At 38.3% G+C, this 17215-nt stretch overlaps 4 pseudogenes; 1 reads left to right on the top strand and 3 right to left on the bottom strand.

The window, feature by feature from the left end:
- The window catches only part of LOC148018650 (uncharacterized), a 26866-nt pseudogene extending 17414 nt beyond the window's left edge, over positions 1-9452 (bottom strand).
- Positions 534-1281, top strand: LOC148018652 (uncharacterized; annotated as a pseudogene).
- LOC148018651 (uncharacterized) lies at positions 2243-2725 on the bottom strand (annotated as a pseudogene).
- A 3695-nt stretch (positions 9453-13147) lies between the features above and the next one.
- LOC148018649 (uncharacterized) lies at positions 13148-13800 on the bottom strand (annotated as a pseudogene).
- Positions 13801-17215: the final 3415 nt, after the last annotated feature.

Raw genomic sequence — 17215 nt, 5'->3', positions numbered from 1 at the left:
ATTGGGAAACTTTGGAAGAATAAGATCTCTCAAGCATCGCCTATTTCTATGGAGATGCTTGGTCGGTTGGAAAATATATATTGAGAAGAGGCATCACATCAGCTGATTGTATGAGATGCTTGCATATCATGGAAAAAACTCCCCATCTTCTTTGTCATTGTATGGAAAAAATAGATTTTTTGCCTAAGCTTTCAGTTTCCATCAACATTGTTTGCCAAAATCTTTTTGGATATTTGGACACATCTTGGCATTTGTTACATGTTGCTCTACGTTTATGCATTGGATCAGATATTGGGATTTTTGGTCACTTTTGATGTGCAAAAATGTAGCATTCACTACTATAGACACTTTGGACATCTATCATTATTTTCAACATTGTTTGCAACAGTCCATATATGACTCTTGCAAACTTTGAGATGTGGATGCATCTTGCTTGGAGTTATTTAGTTAATGTTTCTGATTAGATAGATCGATCTCTCCTCTACCAATGTATCTCTAGTATAACATATAGTTGTTTGAAATATATAGATACGATGAGTGATCACACCCATAAAGTGATGTTGGCAATCATCAAGACTTTGCTACAAGGCACTGGACTTTCTAGAGATACATTGTCAGAGGACATGGCAGATTATGTGGAGATGGATGATGCCGATTTGGACAACATCATCCAGATTCTTGGGAGATTCAGTATGCCCATATGTCTTGGAGAGGGTACATCCTCCCAATCACATGCAAGAGTGGAGACTTATTCTCATGCACACACTACAACGCATCGGTAAGCTTCTCGATTGATAAAATAGTAATGTCATCCTTTTCTTATATATAGAATTCTTAATATATATATCCTTTTGATGTCTCTATTTTGTTAAAACTCATATCCCAAGTACATGACATCACGAGAGTCAATGACATACTCCTGATGTACCTCCTCCTACTCAAGTGACAAGTGATTCACACGCCAGTGGCTGTCAGTCCCGTAGGTATATCTTTTATGGTGAATATGGATTAAATATCAATTAGTTTTTAAGAACTGGCATCTCAATGTATCATAAGTTTTTATTGCATGTAGGCATCAACAATAGAGTAGCACACCACCAGCCCGATTGATTGGTGAGATACCACCAGTACCGATGTGCATGTGCACTAGCACTTTGGGTGTCACATGCGACATCATGCCTGACGGGTATCCTTCAGGTCGGAGTCGGCATTGCCTTCAAATGTCGGATGAGATACCTCTGCATGTCTTATCTACAACAAGTTCGTGTACCATGGGAGTAAGTATTATTTAACATAAAGAATATGAATTACAATTTTTATTTAAATTAGTAATTGACTTTATTTTGCAATGCAACAATCAACTTAAGGATGGCAAGAAATAGTTCATCAACACATTAGAGATGGAGTTTGGGACTGGATGGAGTCGAAAGTGGTTGATCGAGAAAATGTCCAAACTCATGAGTCATGATGCGACAATGCATGGTAAGTAGAGACAGCGAGAGAAATGAAAAAAAATAAAATGCTATATTTACGTCTTCAAAAGGCCAAAATTGCCTATGAGACCAAAAAGTTATGATAGAGAGCTCTGATACCAATGTCACGTAGAATAGCGATACTAATGGTTTGTTGCAAAACAAGCATGAGATCATACATATCTCTGGTCTCTCAATTTGCATCCATGAGGCGGCTAATAAGCATGGGGCCCATACTGCTACCACATACATCAAAGCTAGGGTGATCATAGTGTCATAGAGAGAGAGATCAGTACTAGAGCAGTAGATGGGCAGTGCAGGGGGTGTTGTGGCTAAGGGTACTATGGGTACTCACTAAGGGTGCTGTTGGAACTACTACTAGGAAACGATAGAAGACTGCTGGCTTAAATGGTCTACTGCTAGGCTAAGTTGATCGAAGAATCAATGCTGGATTGCGGGTATTGAAGGTTGAGATGCTGATACTGGGGTTGAAATGTGAGATAGAAGCCTTGGTAGAGGAGGGGAATCAAACCCCGATACTAATATTTTTTTAGTGAACTTGAAGCTAAGATTACCCTATACATAGCTAGAGAAAGAAAAACGAGTATGAGGGGAATCAAACCCCGATACTAGCCATATGAGGCTATCACCACAAGACTCTCCACCACCCACCCTTATTAGTAAGTTTTTAGAAGAATAAAAATCATGACTTCAGAATGAATTATTTTGAGATTAATCTTACTGATTGATTTGTGAGTTGACACACAAGACTAATAGTCCTCATCGTCATCTCTAAGATTAACCATTAATAAAATTTCATCTTCATTATCCTTTTTTACTTCTTTGAACTCCTCTATCATTAAATTTGTGTTGACATTCATTTCCGCCGTAGTCTCGACATCCAGTATTTCTCCCTCTTCAATGTCTGTAGTGTCAGAGTCTAGATCATTGTCATTCTCATCATCTACAATGTCATCATGTTTGGAAAGAAGATTTCTACACCTCTCTGACGTTGATGTATCTAGATTTGAGGATGTAATAAATTCATCCTGATCCGCTTCCTTAGAGTCAATGCTATCAAACAAGTATCAACCCCTAGATCGGACATGCACAACTTGCTACCATGGATGAGCATCTGTATTCTTTTAAAAGAATGCTTGTTTAATATGAGTTGGCAAAATGTAAGGCTGTTTTGTTGCACGCAATAACTTTGAGGAGTCAACAAACCAAAATCCAGATGGTTCTCTTTTCATTGTGGCATTATTGCCTTTATACTCGGCATGAAACCAATCCACCTTCAAAACCACCTGTCATAGTACACGAATCAAAACTTTAGAATTATGTATAGCTTCAAGAAACCTACATGTCATTATTGCACGAAGAAAGATTTCATTTACTTGCTTGAAGATACGATATGATACTTCATAAATGCCAACTATGGTTCCCACATAATCAAGTTCACTGTCGACAAGATTTGTGTCTCTTGAATGTGCACGTGATAATTGCTTGAAAGAGGCAACAACATAAGAATCTTGAGTTAGATGTAAGTCATCAATACCTTTCATCCGATGATGTTTTCCATAATCCCACATGTTGGTTTACATTCGAGCCTAGACCAATAAATAAATTATTTAAAAAAAATAAAATTTCTTGTTTAGTTCAGAGTTTTCAAAACCCAACAAGTTACCTATCTTTCACACTTGATCATAAACTCTCTCTGTTCCGTTGAGATTGGCTCATGATCACTAACCGCTTGTTGCATGCAGGTGTATAACCAATCCATGAAAGTGGGTATGCCACCATCATTATTTACATTGATTTAACATCTAGATCTCCTCTTTTTACATCTGCCAACTTATTTTCTTGCAAGTTCCTCCTTGTATTCATCAACGAATTGTGGCATGGATTCGCTATTATAGACAAGGAAAGTAGAAATATTCATTTTATCTTGGACCTTAAATCGAAAAGGGACTCCCCTACTAGACAATACCTCATCTCACATCATAGAAGACGACTCATTTTTCCATACACATGGAGCTTCAAAATCGATTTTCTCAAGGTATTTACAACGTAATACATGCATTCTTCAAGCATCCATCTCTCTGCTATAGAATTGTCTGGTCTTGCTATTTGATGTACATAACCTTTCAATACTCCCATAAATCTCTCTGCCCAAAACATCCATTGAGTGCTCACAACATTAGTGAGCTCTATCTCGTCCACTAGATGGATTAGAAGATGAACATGGATATCAAAAAAGGAGATTGGAAGTTCCTTTTCCATTAAACAAAGAAGCTCTATACATTCATGATTCTTTTGTGGAATGGAGCCTTTGGCAATATCTTTATATGTAATCCATCTATTAGTAAAAGAAAGAAGATCTTAAAGATGCTTTTGAATTAAGAAGATATCAAATAAAATTTTATAGTAAAAATTAATGAGAGATAAATACCTTGCAAGCGATCCAAGGCAATATATTACATCTCAAACACCTCTTGTAGTACATCCATCAATGTAACGTGACCACTAGTATCATCCAGGACACGTCTTAGTAGTCCATCAAAAAGGATGTCTAGAAAGCTCTGCGCGGCACTCCCATGGAATGCTACGGGGTTTGCAATCTAGGGCTTTCCACATCTGCCACGTAGCGGAAGTATTCTTGCCGTTCCCACTTAGGATCGACCGGAATTGGGGTTTTCTTGATTGGTCATTTCCTAACAACAACTAGCGTCGGACCCAAGCGAACGACTTTATGCAGAAACGCCAGGTCCGAAGCGGATTCACACTGCACTTGGTTCAAAAAGAATGGGAAACGAGAGGGATGCAAAGCTCACCCTCTCTACCATAAGGCATAGTCCCATTCCATTCCCCTAAAACAGCGTAAATCGGGTAAGACATAACTCTAGGTCATCGCTTTCTTGTTCGTGTCATTTGACGATCATCCTGATGTTCTTCGAGATTTGAGAAAAGTTCCCGGCCAATCGGGACCACCCAACCGTAGGATGGACCCGTGGCCCATCCTCCGCACTTTCCTCGGTTTGTTTTAGTTATGTAATTATCTAACACATTAATTTGGACATGTAACAATCAGCTTCTTTAATTAAACCGTTAAGCACTGGTTCCTTCATGTAATCTTATCACGTGACATAGAAAAATAATATCAAATAAGTTCTTTATTAACATATAATCATATTTATCTTTGAAATACAAGGAGTTCCACCCGTAGGCTTATCCATAATCCGCCTGAAGGCTATCCAACAATCCATAAGGATGACTATTCCAAGCTTCCACCCATAGACTAGTATGTGGGCCTCGAGATCCAATCTGGAGTCACGTTAGCCTCTTGTGTAGGACTCGAAAGGCGAGGGATTTACGACCAGAGCCCCCCTTGGCACCCAAGCGTCCTCCTGCTCCAAGTAGAGCTCAACGGAGAGACCTCTCGTGGCGGGTTCGGTCCACGTTCCCAGCACGGTCAACAACCCCCTTGGTTAGGGTCAGGCAGGAAGTTGGGGGTAACTGAAGCTGCCTCTCCCTTCAGGCCTTCAACCTGAAGTATAGATATTCATTTAATTTGTAATTCATAAATCAAACAGTACTCTAAAATCTCTAGCAAGCACAAACATTTCCATTAACTGATCTTGTTGTTGACAAACTGCTAAGGAAGGAACCCTTCCTTTTGAATGCATCTAGCAGTCGATCCGGAGTACCTTGCAACTTGGCAATATCCTTTATATTCTGGGTTAGGACGTACCTTATTAACCCAACTTGGTCAACCCTAAAGTTCATTGGATACTTTAGTTTCCGATTTTTAACCTTCCTTATTTAGAAGGATATCAGAGAATACATCCTTTTGCAAGATAACTTGCGTAAGGATCCGCCATCCTTGTTGAGGGTATTTAACCTTTCTTCTTGTGAATCAATCACAAGACCATATGACTTTGTACTTGCTGCACAAGTCCTGCATTGTAATATGCGATGAAACAATCTGTTTCAGTTTCTTTAAGCTGACATTTGTCAGACCTAGGGTCTAGACCCCTTTTAATATTTTCTTTAAGAACCTCAGGGACAAACCCTAGTTCTTTTACATTTATGATTTATTGACCCTACAATCAGAGAAGGTAGGCAAGTATTTAAGGTATAAACGTTTCTTGGATTTTTAAATCATTCCCAATGCATATTTCGCAGCATAGGTATTTCTAAGTTTATATTAATTCGGTCAACTTTTAGAAGGTAATATTGAGATCACTTCTGCACGATTTGCTATCTATGTGTCAATTGATTTTTAAATCCTAAACTTTATCAGTTTGAGGTTAGGTAAATTCAATTAATCTTCATTTTTTCCTTACAAACAAAACTCATGCCAAATAAACAATGTTTTCCTTGCTAAGATATGCAGTTTAGCAATGACAACTTCCTAGAGTTTAAGCAACGTAAGAAACCTTTCATGAATTTCACCTTCTATGATGATTCGTTGTAAAAAGATTAGGGGTTAATGGTGCAAAATGCAGTTTTTATTCCTTCAAGATTTAACTGGAATATACTACTTTAGTGGGTAAATAATCTTGCTCATAATTTCGTTTCAGTGCATAAGACTATTTGAAGGAAAACTATGTTTGTACTTAATCCATTTTGCATGTTCAACTAAACTAAATTCCTTCATCGTAAATAACTAGGACAAAATATATCTTATCCATAACAATTCATCTTGCATGATTGAATTAAAACCTATATAAAACCAAGAAGGAAAAACCTAGTTTTGGGGTGAGATATCCACATGGATACCGGGAGATGACCCTCCCGCAGCTACTCCTTGGACTTTCTTAGGCGGCATCGTAGTTGTAATCCTTCGAACGTGACGGCAGCTTTACACTCCTTTTCGGAATTCCACCACCGCTTCAATACTCTTCTTCTTTGTGGAACTTGCGAGGGAATGGGTGCTTAAATCTCGGGTGGGGGTATGAACCCACTTGGAGAAGGCTTGTGGAAGCCCACAAGGAAGGATTAAGAGGCTTGCAATATGAAAGGGCTTATCGGACCCTAAGGCATTTCATGGGGAAAGAACACGGGGAGGATTTCTAAATCCCAGGGAGGGTGGAAAATAGGTTATAAAACCCTTCAAGAGGAAGGCTTATAAAAACCACGGAGGGGATTAATGGTTTTTGAGGCCAAGGGGAGAGGGGGTTATGGTGGTTTAAACACGGGTTGGGGTTTATGGCTCTACGGGAAGGGGTTAAGGGTTTTAAAAAACCCAGGGGGTGTGGTTCCAAGGGAAAGGGGGCTTAGGGCCTCTTAGAAGCTTTAGAGCTTCAAAACCGGGGGGTGAGGGGGGGAAAAGAAAGAAATAATGGGGACACGGGGGAAATAAAAAGGGGCTTAGGGGGTGTGTTAAAAAGGAGTATGGGGGGGGTGAAAGGGTTATGAGGGGGGGTGAAAGGATAAAAGGGATATGAGGGGGGTGAAAGGCTAAAATGGATATGAGTATAAGAAGGGGGGCTTAGATGACCCCCCCCCCCCCTTAGAAGCTTCTCAAGAAGCTTCTGAGAAGCTTCTGTGGGCAGCTGCGTGGAGGAAAAAGGCCACTTAATAGATGAAGAAGGGCAGCGTCGACAGCAACTGGTTGTGGCGTAGTGACAAGCGGCGTTGGTGGCGTACTCCTTCTCACGACCTCCACACGGCAATGATGCTCTCCCCTCTATCTCTCTTGACACGGCCTGCAGCATTATGGCCTCATAGGCTTCTCAGAATCCTCTCCACCTCCTCTACCTCAGTCCGGCAGTATGGTAGCTTCGACGGTCTTCCCACCTCCCCCCTGTAGCTTGCGGCCCTCCAAAATTATATAGGGGAGGAGAGGGAATCCTCCCCCCTCAACGTGTCCATTTGCATGCCTTGTGGAGCTGAGCAAGCTCCAGCGAGAGGAGCTTGCTAGCTCCTCGAGGATATCACATTCCCTCCTTCCAGCATGACGCAATGCTAGAGAAGAAAAAAAGAATATAATATCTGAAATATTACAATCAATAACAAGAGATAGAGCATGCTACATACATGATTAATCCGATCAACAAAACATGCAAGAAAATAAATGCTTACAAATATTTAGATAGATTTACCTTTACAAAATTGTGCCAATCATGTGATTTTAAACCAGGCAAGCTCTTGTCATCTAGAGTGAACATGTTTTGACAATATGCTCCATATCCTATAGGCGTACGAATTGAGTGAATCTTCTTGTTGATAGTCTCCAAATCTTCTGTCATGAGCACCCATGGGGCCGGCTCCTAGGTTGTCTCACGTCGGGTTTCATCATAAAGTGGACATAGATTGGGCTTTGAGTTTCGATCCTTTAAGTCATTTCTTGCTACCACTCTGTCTTTCAAGCCAACAAGGTGTTGCCATAATGAGTGACCGACACTCTAGAATATATGCATAGGATCAAGAATATGACATATCTTCAAATCCTTCAAATATTCTAAAGTATACCCTATCAAAGGACTTTGAGCTAGAGCACATTTTCCTCTCACTCGCTTCTTCATAGTGTCATCATCATCTCCACTTATGATCTCTGACTTCGGATCAATTGCGGGTCCAAAAGTCCACTTTAGATACCAATCCTTTGGTCTCATTGGTATTAGACATCTCCCTTCTTCTACCTTTTCATTAAAATGTATGGCTTGCCTTCTATCTTGTAGATAATGATCTTTAGATAAAAAAATTCTATGTCGAAGATATATATTTTTGTTGAGGTTTTTACTATAAGTCGATATCAACCAATCACCACAAATTAGAAAAGCTTTATAACCCTTGGTACATATCTTTGCATGGAAAACATAACAAAGGTGATTAGTGCAATGAACATCGTACAAAAGTATGAGACAATATATATATTTAAATTATTTACCCAAGCAAAAACCAGATCCTGGAAAGTCATGGATAGTCAATACTAAAATTCCATGAACAATCAATTGTCCTTGATCAATGCTTCTGTGCATATCCATGACATCAATCCCTCTCCACAAACCTTGAAGATTGTGGATGAGAGGGGCCAAATAAACATTTAGGTCTTGAACTTGTCATTTTCCCAAAATTAAGAGCGAGAGCATTAAATGCTCTTTCTTAATGCTAAGATATGGGGGTAAATTATAGTTAATAACTACCACTGGCCATGTAGAACATTTACTTGATTTCATTAAAATGGATTCACACGATCTAATGCTACACCCATCTTTAAATTGTGTGGTTCTTTTGCAAAATCTGGCCATTGCAAATCAATATGCTCAATGTAGGGCTATTTGATAGAATTCGCATTACTCCATGTTTGCTCTTGTGCTCTGCTCCCCATGTCATAAGCTTAGCTAATTCGGGACTTTGTAACATATGTTTTATACGTGGAGCCAAGGGAAAATGTCTCAATACCTTTCTAGGGACCTTACCTTTCTCCTCTTTATGATGAGGTGTTTGACATTTTGGACACGTCACACTGTCCTTGTACTGACCTCTAAGTAAAATACAATCGTTGGGACATGCATGTGTAGAAGAATAGTCAAGTCCAAGACTACTTATCATCTTCTTCACCTCATCCTGTGATGCAGGAAGGGAATTGCTTTGTCGATAAGAACTTTTGAAAGACTGGCCTGCAAGTTCATTAAAAATATGATCAATAACAAGAAAACATGTTTAGAATGTAACAAAAAAATATGTTAGATCATTACATACTTCAAAAGTGTTGAAATGGATAGATTACTCCATCCAAACACTTAGTCGTGTTAGTTGGCTTCCTGCATAGATACGCTTTAGAGATTCTTCTCAAAGATACTTCTCATTGTTAGGAATATTGCTCCTACTATCATTTTGATACCAATCCTCAATAAAATCATACATGCCATCGTCCTTATCAAAGATATCATCAAGTCCATGAAATTCCTTAGAATATTCTTTCTTTAGTCTTGCATACGCATTAGGATCACTCTTGTGTATAATCCTCATGTGAACGTTGATTTGTGACATTATCGATGTCATAACCACAATCTACATATTTGAAGGTAAAGAAGATTGTATCAATAGCATGCTTCTATATAAAAGGAAAGAGAGATATGCATGGAATTCAATAATTATCACGGATACAAAACATTTAGAGACAATAAGAGACAATTATCAAATTAAATTAGAGGCAGTAGAGAACGTGGTGCAAATTAAAGTGTAGAATTAGGGTACCAGAGGCCAAAATAACATTAGGAATTGTATACATTGAAGCTCTCAACCCTGATCTGTTAAGGGTGCTCGTGGAGGTCTACGCCATCCATATTTGACTAGCAATTCATCACCATCACATAATGATCTAATAGCATTGACAAATAGGTATCTTTGTACATCCCTAATCATATGTCCTGGTTCATTAGTATTATCACACTCCATAAATGTGCTATTGGTTCTTGCACTCATCCCTGGACTACTATTGATTAAACCTATTATGTTTCCTTGAGAGTAAGGTCTTCCATCAACATAGAGTTTTTGTCCTTCTACATGTATAATCCCTCTATCAAAAAGAGAGGCTACATTGAGACATAACCCATAAGTACTCATGCTCTGAATGTAGTGAGAAAGCTGAGGCCATGGACCCTATCTATATATAGGTCCACAAAAAGACATAAGGGTGACCTTTGAACGAGGGAACACATGCAAATTCTGTGCAATAAAGAGGCCTTCTCTTGCTCCACTGATGGTAGAGGGAGCAATCATGTAGCGACTGCCCCAGAATCTAAAAACCACTCCATCCAAAGGATGTGATCCTCTCTACCATCCTCCATATCATCTTCAATCATATGTATGTACTAGAGAATGCAAAAAAGTAGGCAATGGATGATCTCCACCCATCTCAGCCTCCAATGTAGGAGGTAGAGGATGTCGAGAAACCTCAAGTTGCAACAGACAAATGACTTGTCCATGCTATGTGCGAGGGACATGTGCATCACTGATAGTTAAGTCATCCTCATCATCAAATGAATATACCTACATATATAATATGGTTGCATTATATATGAGCCTTTATAAAATAACCGATAATAAAACTAAGGGAGAACAGTCACATACCATAGTTCGATATCACTCGTCAAGTGGTGGTGCTCGCTCAAAAGTACCATGAGTCATCTCATGTGAAAAGCATTCCTAGTCGTGGCCTCTGATATGTTCCACAACAACGAGTGCACCAGCATATAATAGACTCATCCTAGTAGAAATCATCATAAGCCTGTTCATGTGTAGTATTGGAACTTTGTGCACCCCAACCACCATGAGTAGGAGGTGGCCGTGTACCCTGTGATTGGTCCAAATCTGATTTCAAGTACCATAAAAACATGAGACATTTATCAAATTATCAAAGTCAAAAAATCAATAAAAGTAACAAAACATTGAAATATAATAAGTTATTTGGTATATTATAACGCTTATTATAATATGAAAAATAAACAAATGCTATTGTATGGTGGAGACAAACAAGAGGAGGGCAGATATATGCATGGAGACATGGTAATACTTCTGCAAGGAGAGACACATACGCATCAGTTTTCCTCAGTAGAAGGTGTGTGCCTATGGTAACATATAGTAGAATTAGTGCGAACTTTGCTAGATTGATTCTAACTATTCTCTAATCTATGTTATTTTTTTAAATCAAATTTACATAAGATGCAGCATGAAAGAGAGCACAAGCTGGTCACACATCTAGATTAGGCTGGATTGATTCCAACTATTCTCTAATCTATGTTGTTTTGTTTAATCAAATTTACATAAGAGGCAGCACAAAAGAGAGTAATAGCTAGTCACTCATGTAGACTAGGTCGGATGGGATGGGATGGATTTGTGGCCACATTTGTGAGTATACACCATTCAAAATTTAACTTTCAAAGGTAATATTATTGAATGAAGAAATCAATAAGTCTTTGGTTATATCTTGATGCATACCAAAGACTATGGTCATGCACCTACTACGATGTAGGAGATGGAGCTAGAGCTACCGCGCTTTGTAGGGGACACTTACTGACATGCCAGATCCACTTGTGAGTATCATTGTTTTATTTTGTAGTTTATTTTCTTTTTAACTATAATATATTCTTATTTGATCTTACTAACTACAATAGGAGCAGTATGGTGAGGATGACATGATAGAGGTGGCTTGAAAGGAGGTCGAGGGGCAACACCGAGAGGTTGAGAGGAGTGGTAGCCAGATCAGTGGCCATGGTGGTGATGATCGTGGAGATGGGGGCAATGGTGGTGTTGCGGATGGGGGCAGGCGTGGTGGTACTGGTAATGGTGATCATGAATCCGATACTAGTGACTCATATAGTGATCCTGCATAGGGATCTCTTATGTATATTTGAGAATGAGACTTGTATTGTATATGTGAGGATTCATCACTATTCATTGTATAGACATATGTGAGGATGACACTTGTTTTGTATATGTGAGGATTGATCACCACACACTCTAGACACATATACATATATTTAGTGATCATCATATATTGACGTATGTTCGTTGCATCATTGGATTTATCTATTGTCAAACAATTAATTATTTGTCTATTGTCTATTGTTTATTGTCTCTTAGAAAGCTAGATAAAGACAAATCAGAAATTTTATCGCAATTCAATGTTTTTCTATGTTAGGCTCTAATATTAACAAGCTTTTGATTTCCATATATAGTTTCTGCAAAGGTCCCATATTCTATGCTATGTGTCAAATCAAGCTAACTTTTAAGCTCAAAGATTCGAACTATGAATTTTCAAAGCACATAATTTCAAAGTATCAAGCTCACCATAAGCTATTACAATTACAATACCTGATTTCAATTTATGTATCATATACCATGTACCAATTGCAAGTATGAGGTTTCATTATGAAACCTAATACCAAATCAAGTACAAAGTACCAAGTACCAAATCTAACACTAAAAAGGTTTCTTTGTTTCCATGTTTATTGGTTAAGGTACCACAAAGTTAGACCGACCAATCAAGTACCAAACATCGAATCAACTACCAAGCACCGAATCTATACCAAGTACCGAATCAAGTACCAAGCACTGAATCAAGCACCAAGTACCAAATCTAGTACCAACTATCAAGTTATGGATTGGAAGATTGATTATGTGGTCTTTCTGGGTTTGAGAAAGAGCCTAGGAAACTTGTGTAATAGAGAACGAATATTGTCTGTGTGTATAGCTATATCATCTAATGTGATTTGTGTCTGGACAAAGTTGGGGGCCTCGTGAAGAACACATCATGGGTATGGGAAGAGTTTGGGGCAAGACCAAGGGCTGGCTATCAAAGTGCAAATGGGCTCGAGTTTTGAGAAACTAGTCACAACCTAGAGTTAAAGGAAATAATTGACATGGCAATACATAAAAATCATGTGTGAATGTCTTGTGTGATACATGAAAGGTGCGATGGCCTATATAGGAGTGATATACTTCTTTATTATCTCCAAGTAATACAAAGACGGGAGTGGTTATGCTTGTGGAAATACCTAAACAATGTACTAAATTTTGGCGAATAGAGGATTGGTGCTATGTAAATCTAAAAGTGCTTCATGGGTTGTGTCCAAGATTTGGACCAACATTGAACACACCATGTATCAGAAAGTTGCTAAAGCATGAATCTGCGGGGGGGTGCCCTTCCATCAGCCACCCGCTTAGATGTTTTGCGGAAGTGTTGCTAAGGTTGTCGCATAAGCTAATTGTACTTGAGTATTTTGTACTTGATGATTTGCTTGTAGTCGTCAACAATGATTTCAAATATGTTCGTACTGCTTGCAGCAGAAACATTTTAGGCAGCCTTGTGCATCCAAAACTGGCAGGTCATGGCGATTACTGACTTGAGTGTTTTGGATGTCGATGTCCATGGAGGTAGGCTGATGATCAAACAGTTGTAATGGAGGAACCGAATGTGTTACCAAGATGTTATTTTCTACACTGTGTGTTGTGCTTTCAATTCATTGTGCAATTTGGATTGCTGCATGAAAGGAAGTTAGGCCTCGGTTGCAAATCCGATGGGACAGATCATGGTGAAGGCAAGGCCAAAGGAAGAACAACTTCATTTCTTAGACATGGTGGGATCAACAAAGAAGAATGGTTGATTTAGCTTAACCGCAAACTGTGCTGCTGGTTCGAATTGTTGTTGCATCAATGTTTTTAATTGTTGGAGAGTAGTCTATGTGATATTGTGATTAGAAAAATTTTGAATTGACAAAGATCTTTGATTTACCCAATTTATTTTGATAGCATCCTCTTGCTACTGGACAAACCACATGGCAATTATGCCTTCGAGCAAAGTGCAGGCCTCCATTGCTTTGCGAGTATTATGTCATTGATGATAGCTAATAACATTCTCAAAATGATCCAACCATGTGTTAAAAAAATTCTATGTGAAGGCCAAAAAATGCTTTGGGATGCAGCTTAGGGTCAGGCTTATGTGCGTGGGAGCCATTCGTGATTGATAGATAAGTGAGAAGGACTTGATTAGTATTGTTGATATGAACCACCATACTAGACATAGCTTGGAACATTTGTTCCATTGAAGCTACATGGAAAAAATCTAGATTCAATGAGACATCCTCATAAAGAGGGCTCTGGGGTGAAGTTGGGTGACTCATGTGGGCAGATCAATGGCAAAAGATGACTCAATTTAGTCTTATGTTATGGATTCTTTGTCATGTCATTGTTTCATAAGTTTCATAGCTTATATTTTATATTTTTCATTCAATCAATGTTATTCAATTGCTATTTCATTCAATGCTTTGGTATGTTGGTATTGCAATCCTTCATGATGCTTGCCCTCGTTCATTATTCCATTGATGCTTCATTCCCTACTTTTGGATGTTGATATTGCCATGCTTCATGATGATCGTCCTTGTTTGTTATTCCATTGATGAGCGTCTATATTCCAGTTGATGACAAATTGCTTCGTTTATATTCTTTCCTAATGAGCGCCTAAATTCCAGCTGATGACACATCATTTCGTTTATATTCTTTCCAGCTGATGAGCGTCTATATTCTAGTTGATGACAAATTGTTTTATTTATATTCTGTTCATGGGCCCCCACATGTGTTATGTTGTCTATAGAGCAGCGTCGCGAACCGTCTCTATAGACCTTGTGTTGTTCTAATGTCACTGTAACGTTTTTCTTTAAGTTTTGATGTGACAGATATACTGCTTACACCCCAAGTTCAGTTGAAGGAATTTCTTGGAGATTTTATCTTTTGCAGTGATGTCGCTTATCCTTATTTTACATGTTGTATATTTAGGAGTGATAAAGCTCTTTTGATGCCTTTGAATAGGCTATTGTAATTCATGAGTGATGTATCTCCTTCTCCGTTGATGTTGTAATTCACGAGTGATGTAGCTCCTTTGACGCCTATGAATAGGCTCTTGTAAGTTCAATTTTGTAATTTTATATTTTGAATATTAATATAACGGTAGGCCTATATAGAGCTGTGGGTTTTTCCCTTGAGCCCCCAAGGGTTTTTTTCATCCATAGTAAGGGACCTTTATTTGAGTATTAGCTATATATAGTATGTCTATATATAGCGCCCCAGGTCCCCTCTATATATTCCTATAATGTGTGCTAAGTTGACACACTTCTGGGGTTCCACTTCTGGTGTCTCATATTCTCTTCTCTCCTCTCTTCCTTTCGTCTCTCATCTACCCTTTCTTTTGAACTCACATAGTATCTTACATATTCTATAAGGTGGACTCCGCGGGCATACATACATACATACATACATATATGTATATACATATATGTATATATATATATATATACACACACACATATATACACTACCATATTAGAAAACTTGGGATTCTTCCAATTCTTAATTTTGTATATACTAGAAAAGTGGCAACCGATAAATATGTCTATATATTTATCAAAACCCTATAATGTGACCTATCATTAAAAAGCACACTAAAAATGGAATCTAATGAGCCATCGAGCTCATGCATTCAATTATATGCATTTCACCAATTCAATGTCCCGCTACAATACTCAATGTATATATTTTAATTTTTATTTTCAATAAACAACAAGAGTCTAATTTTCATTTAATTTAAAGTTTCAATTTCAAAAATTAACAATAAAAGAGAGATAGCGCTATTTACCATAATTCATGTTCAGGTTGAAATTGTAAATTAGTATCACTTACGCACCGGTCCGACCAACCTCCGCAATACTATGCGAAATAGAAACAATGAGAGAATCAAGAGAAATCACAAGTACAAGGAAGGGAGCACCAAATTATATATATATATATATATATATATATATATATTCATATATGATTTTGAGTATGTATATATAAATCTCATTGACCACAAACGGAACAATTTCTAGTCGTTGTGTGCAGGTGTCGCTTAAGCAACATTGTCACTTATGTGACACTCATCATCGCTTAAGCGGCGTGTAGTTTTTATAAGCAATTTTATACAACAACAATGCTCAAGGGTCGCTAGGTGCCTTGCTAAAGTTCTTGCATATGCAACGAACAGAACGAACATCACCTGCATTCCAATGTGGCAACACTTTAGGATGCATAAGTAATGCTAGAGATGTCAATGTTGTACACCCAATGGCTAGTAGTGTTAAGTGAGGAATATATATAGTTTCCTAGATCATTACACTTATATTATGAGAGGACTCTATTACATTCTTGTTCTATGTAAGACGCTACATCTTGGAGCCAATCCTCGGGGTGTAGGAGAGTTGTAGGAGCCACATTACTCTGCTTGGGGGAGTTCTTTATGTTTGTGAATGAAGGTGTTGATCACCTATATGTTGGGATACTCCCTCTTTTGGAGTTGGGAAGGGGAATATCATTGAATTGCAATCGATACAAATGCATGGTTTATTTAGAGTAACATATAGCCTGTAGATGCTCCTGGGGATGCAAGGCCATGAGGGTGGTTTGGTGAGCACAAGAGGCCCGCAGCTAGAGTCCTAGAGCCAATATCAGGCTTGTTTTAGGTCTCAACACACCACCACCTATGGAAAATTCTCTCCAATCTTGATGCAACATCATCTCTATTATTATTTAATTGTATATCATGGGACATTAAATTTTTTATAAGCATACATTATTAGACATGTTTATATAGAATAGCAAAGCACTTTGGATATCTCATCAAATGCTTACCACAAAATAAGATACCATTACTAACATATGCATGAATCATGTTGTTGTATGGATTGAGTTACATCATTCTCTTTTGAATCTCATCTCTAGATTTCAGGAGGATGTCATTTATTAGGAGAAATCAAGAGACTCTTATGAAAAGGAGAGAATAAAAATCGCATAACTATCATCATTAATAGAACACTTCAGCACATTACAAGCAAGAGACACACTTTGGTGGTGTTGTAACATATGCATTGCTCTGAGGAGTTTGATGTGGGACATTGAGGAAAAATAAACTTGAAATTTGTTATATCAAATTAGATGTAGAGTAGATAGGTTGGAGGGCTTTCTTTCAAAGATATGCTTGCTTGCCTTACTCACAATATTCACTCACTACAAGATATAGACCTTATACCGACGTTTAAAGCGATGAAAATACAAACAACAAAATTTACCCCCGTCATCGCAAAAAGCGTCGTTATTGACGATGCCATAGAAACGTTGCTATTGGCGTCGCTATTGGCGTCGCTATTGGCGTCGCTATGTGCATCGCAAAATGCGACGCATATAGTGATGCAACCAATGAA

The sequence above is a fragment of the Lygodium microphyllum genome, chromosome 20 (genome assembly GCF_053477565.2).
Source record: "Lygodium microphyllum isolate KBCC chromosome 20, Lygodium_microphyllum_v1.1.10, whole genome shotgun sequence".
Lineage (NCBI taxonomy): Eukaryota > Viridiplantae > Streptophyta > Polypodiopsida > Schizaeales > Lygodiaceae > Lygodium > Lygodium microphyllum.
The sequence above is the reverse complement of the archived record's forward strand: the minus strand, read 5'-3'. Positions and strand labels throughout refer to the sequence as shown.